The sequence below is a fragment of the Euprymna scolopes genome, chromosome 3, assembly GCF_053919585.1.
Source record: "Euprymna scolopes isolate OS-2025 chromosome 3, ASM5391958v1, whole genome shotgun sequence".
Lineage (NCBI taxonomy): Eukaryota > Metazoa > Mollusca > Cephalopoda > Sepiida > Sepiolidae > Euprymna > Euprymna scolopes.
In genome coordinates this window covers 59,895,118-59,901,608 of record NC_136484.1, presented here as the reverse complement: position 1 = coordinate 59,901,608, position 6,491 = coordinate 59,895,118, and the positions used below count along the sequence as shown (strand labels likewise).

The following is a 6,491-nucleotide window of genomic DNA, read 5'->3' as shown; positions in this document are numbered from 1 at the left end:
TGGAGAAGGTGCGCAATTTCTAGTATAAGCCAGTGTGTACCCATGCTATAATGGGATTATATGATTATATTTGAGCTTCGAATATTATATTTTAAATATTTACTAAATATTAACTCATAGCAAGAAGTATTCCCATACCAGACTGTCACGACAAACCCTGTACGAAAATATATTGACCAATGAGGACAGTGCCCTGTAGGCATTCAAGTTCTCTCCAATGGGCATTCAATTTTTCTTCTGGTTATTCAAATTCTGGTAGTTTATCGTTTTAAATTTCATCAAAACTAGAAGTGTCCACATGTGGAACTGTTCCGCTTGCCTACTTTCCAGATGACTTCAATAAAAGTTTTTCAGGGGGGGGGGCATAAATTGAAGCTCAACTGCGCACTTACCATGAAAATAACGATAGAGCATAAATAGGCTTACAACGTCTCTTTTGTGGAAAAGAGGCTGCAGGAAAGAGAAAAGGACATCTCCTACTAGGTTTCGAAATCTGTTTTGAACTATCAAAGCAGGGTAGGGTGCTCCGAGTACCCCATCGATTCAGCAAGAGTACTTCATCCTAAGACATTTGGCTCTTATACGTCTGGAGGATTGCATCGGTAGTAAGATATCTACTAGAGTGGTAGAATGATCCGACGATTTTTTCAACGATATTGATAACGGATTTGAGGTATGTTCAATTTCAGATCAGGAGTAAAGGTCAGACCCAGAAGCTTGTCCTTATCAGTTAGTCAGTTCCAGAAGCTTGTCAAAACATGGTGTTTTCCTACGACGAGTATCATTCGTTTCATTTGGGGCTACATGGGGTCAGAGCGTTGATGATCGAAAGAAAGAAGCTTGGTTTTAAATGCATTAAAATTAACCAGCCGCCTTTGTCTCCCTTGAACCACGTGCTCCAGGTAAGAGAAAGAATCAGAAATTTTAGTCATTGCCGGCCTTTGAAGTGTTGCCATTGATGGTAATGTATCGTCTGTATAAATGTCTACGAAGGATTTAAGAATGTAATTTGAGAGATCATTGATGAAGATTAGAAAAAGTGTTGGGCCCAGAATGGAACGCCAGCATTGATACTAAAAGTTTCTGACTTCTGACTACTTTTAAAAACCTATTGGAGAGAAAGGATTTAATAACTGAGATGACATTTGCAGTTATTCCGTAGCTGGAAATCTTGTGAAGTAGATCTTTATGCCATACCCTATCAAAAGCCTTTTATAGAGCAACTAGCATTTCAGCCCGGCGTTGCCCGGGTGTTTGGAGGTGTATGTTGAGCAAAAACAAAGCGGTCAATTTTTTTATTATTTTGACCCCCTTAACATTTAATGTTTTGGGCTCAAATATAGTTATTAAGTTAGATCCATGTCCAAGAAACCTATATCTAAAATTTCAAGTGTTTAGACTCAAAATTGTTGGAGGATTTTGGTAGAGTTCTGAAAGGTCAAATCGTTGAACTTTGACCCCTTAACAGCCAAATTTTTGGCCGAAAACCGATCACAAAGATTTTCCCAAATCTCAGTACCCTGTGTATCAAATTTCGAGTGTGTAGACTAAAATTGACAGTTATTGCGTAGGGAAATGTACAGACACACACACATACTTTTATAGATATATAAATTGGTCTTGAAGCGAAGCCCCGTCAAAAGATTCACTAATCCTGTATGATATTACAGCTAGTATATCTCTATCTCTGCTATTATATAAAAGGGAATTTGTCTGTGTGCTTATGTGTCTGAGTTCGCTCCGTATGGACTCGAAAACGGATGGGTAGATTTTTATGAAATTTCACTGTGCCTGACAGTGTTCTTAGGTTTTGTGTGGAAATTTCTTTGATAAATATCGATAATCGAAATATCCGATGAAAGAAGGAACAGGCGATTTTGACAAAGTTAACACCTTACACAGCCTAACATCAAAAGTGCATTTGAGATGTTTTATGACCACACAAGCCGAAAGTCCCAACATATAAAATCAACAGTGGGTTCTTTGATATGTCAGGGGCGCGTTCGAAATGAATATTTCTGTTTAACGCACAATTTCATAATGATAATTGACTTTTTCAGTTTGAACCTGCATTCAAGATATTTTCACCGCACATCCAGTAATGCCAGGCATATAAAATCAACAGTAAATTCTTTGATATGACAAGGGCGCGTTCGAAATGAATGTTGGACAATGAAATTTGATTTTAGTATCTTAAAATTTAATGCAAGCCATTATATATAAAAATAATTTTATGAAAACAGGAGTAGGTTCTCTACAGTGCAATGTACACTGCATTGTATTGTGAACTTAGTCACTGCGATGGGGCATGTGGAGCTTCCCCCAAGTGCATCGCGAAGATCTCCAATTAAGGCAGGCAATCAATCGATTTGATTAAAAAAAAAAGGGGGCGATTTCATCGATTTCGATGAGAATAAAAAGGGGGTGAAACATTCGTTGATCATTATTCGATTTCGGACAACGTCGGGTCACTCGGTAGATTATTTTTGCTGGGGTGGTTGATAACTTCTTTGTTTAGCATAGAGTTCAGCAACTTACCCATGACGCACAGAAGACGTATTGGTCTGTAGTGATGGGGCATATGACCGATACTCAGAATTTTTAAATGCGGGGCAGACTTATAAAGTTTTCCAGACCGTTTTCTCTGTTTAAAACAAGGTTTAAACAACTTTGTAAATATGGAAGCTAGTTCCGGTTGAAGAAAATATGGAAGCTAGTTCCGGTTGAAGATTTTTGAGTAGTGCAATTGAAACGCTGCGGTGGATTACTATCGATTACTCAAATGTCAGTATTATTATTTAATTCAATTTAACCAACATACATGTCATAGAGATTTTGTAAAGCTCACATCATCACGATGTTAACAATAAAAGATGAACATTTTGAAAATGGCTAACTTCATGAGTGTTTCTTCTGGCGTGGTTTATTTAAGACATATTTATAGCTATGGTATCCAAATTGTGTTATTTTTATATTATTAATAGGGTTATGAAAACAGAATACTCTTATTATTGTTTTGACTCTCGAGTATATATCCGAAACAGATAATCAACTGACAATCATATCACTCTACATAAAAGCATATAAGATATCAATGGATACACATTCGAGAGTCAAAACAATGAAAAGGATATGCTGTTGACCTCGCACTTGTTATAAATATCTCTAGTAAATAAAATGCATATAAAAATGTGTGTGCGTGAGTGTGGTGAAACTCGAATGTTTACGCTCCGTGTAAATTGGACTAATATGTAATCCAAGTGCAATTTAAAGTTCGAATATTTTCCGGCAAACAAAGGTCTCTTATCTAGCAAAATTGCTTCAAATTTAAAACAAATATATAACAATACTTGCAACACTTTTGAGATCATCACTAAGGCAAGCTGGCACAATATGAATTTCTGAATATGAGGGGCATGCGCTGTTTTTAAAAACAAGGCCGACAGCCATTAGTCGCGTGCTCTCGTGTAACGAATGAATGCGTGAATGTAGGATTGACATGAAATTCTTAAAGATAAACTAAAATAACCGAAAAATGGTCTGAAATGACTTAAATAAATAAAAAGTAAATGACTTAGAATGACTTTAATGAATTTAAGGATGAATTGAATGACTTTAAGAATGACTTGAATGCTTAAAAAATAACTGGAATCCTTCAAAAACAACTTGAATGATTTGGAGAATGACTTGAATGGCTTTGAGTCGGACTGGTTGTAAAGTGGGTGATCATTTTACATTAAATTAATACAGAAAAGTGATCCCCCACTTTATATCACAATAAGTACACCATGTAGTAAGAACAGATACTACACTTTGATCTTGGCCAAAAGGCCAAGAAAAGCTTAAAAAGTTAAGAACAGCATCTATCAACAACAGACCTTTGATCTTAACCAAAAAGGCCAAGCACAAAAGTGTTACGGACAGACGGACCGACCGACCGACCGACTTATAGAGTCGCTTGCACGCGACTAAAAAGAAGAATTGTAAAATTAAAACTGTTTAATTGTTATGTATTCTGAAACTTAAAATAGGACTATCAGGAAGCAGTTCATTGGTTCTTTTAGAGAATCCCCTATATTAGAAAAAAAGATAAGAAAAATCTTTATGTACTTATCCATGATGAAATAAAAATCACCTTTCAAAAATCATAAATTGATCACGTTTTATTTTTACATAAAATTAAATTTTATGAGTGTCTTATCTGCAAATTTAAAAAAGGAAATATCAAGAAACCAAGGGAGATAAATCAACAATCTTAATCTTATAGACAAATGCATATTTAAATTTACAGGAAAAAAAATGAGTTCTTATTGAACATTTTTACAAAAAAAGACCGTTTTTATTCGCTATGTATATCGAAGTACAAAATGAACGCTTTTGTTTAAATGTTTATCGTTTTCTTTGTAAAACTGAATGTTTATTTGTCTATAAGATTCGGAGTTTTAATTATAAATTCTCTGATTCCATGGATATGAATAAACTTTTATTTTTAATTGAAAAACATTTTCTTGACACAAGAACTTTTTGTCTAAAATTATCTCAATTCTTATTCATATATAAAGAAAATTTCGAATAAGATTCAGTAAAAGAGAATTTAGAATTAATATTGCTCAATCTTTGCTTCTTTATCTAGTATCTTATAAATATTGATACTAATGTTTATATGAATTTTAAGTTTATACAAGCTGTAATATGAAAGTATTTTTCAATTTCTGTTACATATGAAGTAAAAAATAACATAAGTACATGAAATATAAACGGAGTTGTTGCTTAGTATATTTGATTTGTCCGAACTCATTAAATAAGAGTACAAAAAAAAAAGCACAAAAAGATTTGTCCGAACTCTATAAAAAAAGAGTACAAAAAAGATTTGTCCGAACTCTATAAAAAAGAGTACAAAAAAGATTTGTCCGAACTCTATAAAAAAGAGTACAAAAAAGATTTGTCCGAACTCTATAAAAAAGAGTACAAAAAAGATTTGTCCGAACTCTATAAAAAAGAGTACAAAAAAGATTTGTCCGAACTCTATAAAAAAGAGTACAAAAAGATTTGTCCGAACTCTATAAAAAAGAGTACAAAAAAGATTTGTCCGAACTCTATAAAAAAGAGTACAAAAAGATTTGTCCGAACTCTATAAAAAAGAGTACAAAAAGATTTGTCCGAACTCTATAAAAAAGAGTACAAAAAAGAGTATGAAAAAGACTGTAAATGACAAACATTGTTATCGTGGATAAATACGAACAATGCAGGTAAGGAAGATATTTTTAATAACCTAAATAGATTGGCAAGAAGATTAACCAGGGAAAAAGAAACTACATCCGACATGTACAGCATTTGTTTTTCTTTAACGAAGATGAGTTTATAATCAACACTTATCAACTTAAATGAAATGCTGTTCTGTTTTTAAATATTTGAAACAGTTACATAAGTATTTGTCTATAACTATAAATAACTGATGACCATAACAATAATATTAAGACTATGTAAATTTTTGGAAGCAAACAAATGCAGTGATTGCATAGATTAATTGACTTACAAGTGAAAGAGTTTTGCAACGTGGAACTTGGGATTCGTTTTTTTATAGTTTTAAAACTGAAAAGCTTCTAAAACTATATCATAGTTAATATATATATATATATATATATATATATATATATATATATATATATATATATATATATATAGATTTGTGTGTGTAATCAAGAAGTAATGATTAAATTTACAAGAAAAAAGCTCCTGTAAGATTAAAGAGAAAGATTCAGCCACTCTGATGAATCGTAGACGACGAAACACGTGTCAGTAGATAATTATATTTTAAAAACAATATATATGTCGCTCCCTATTTGGGGATATCAAATTGGTCAAAGGGAAAATTATACGCAACTTGCATTTAGGGTAAAATGCACTTTTGTATAAATAATTGAATTCATTCAAAACGTATCACAAAAACAAATAAAATAACATCTACGTAAATCGCGATATATCCAAACAGTCGTGCGAGATGGTCCAGTGGTAAGAGTTTAGGCTTCTTGCTATGAGATCCCGAGTCTGAATCTCGCTAGATTCAGCCACTGATGAGTCGTAGACGAGGAAATACGTGTCAGTTGATAATTATATATATATATATATATATATATATATATATATATATATATATATATATATATATATATATAATCGCAATTACATTTTAAAAAAAAAGCAATATAAGAAATAGTTTGTCAAAAAAGAAGACAATTAAAGACTTTAAATCATATTTTATAAAAATTTATTGTTCGACAGGATAATCAAGAAAACAAAAAAAAGAAATATTAAAAAATCCTTTATCCGCTGAGTTTCAAAAAATGCTTTCTTTTCATTAGAGAAAATATTTTATCAAAATAATTTTCATAACGAATCTATGGCATATAACCAACATTTTCGTTGGATTTTTGGAAAACGAATTATTTTCCAAAATTACTAAACCAACATTCTATACACGTTACGTTGAT

At 32.3% G+C, this 6,491-nt stretch overlaps 1 pseudogene; it reads right to left on the bottom strand.

Annotated features, from left to right (window-relative positions):
* Positions 1-3,717: 3,717 nt before the first annotated feature.
* LOC145263960 (U2 spliceosomal RNA) lies at positions 3,718-3,843 on the bottom strand (annotated as a pseudogene).
* Positions 3,844-6,491: the final 2,648 nt, after the last annotated feature.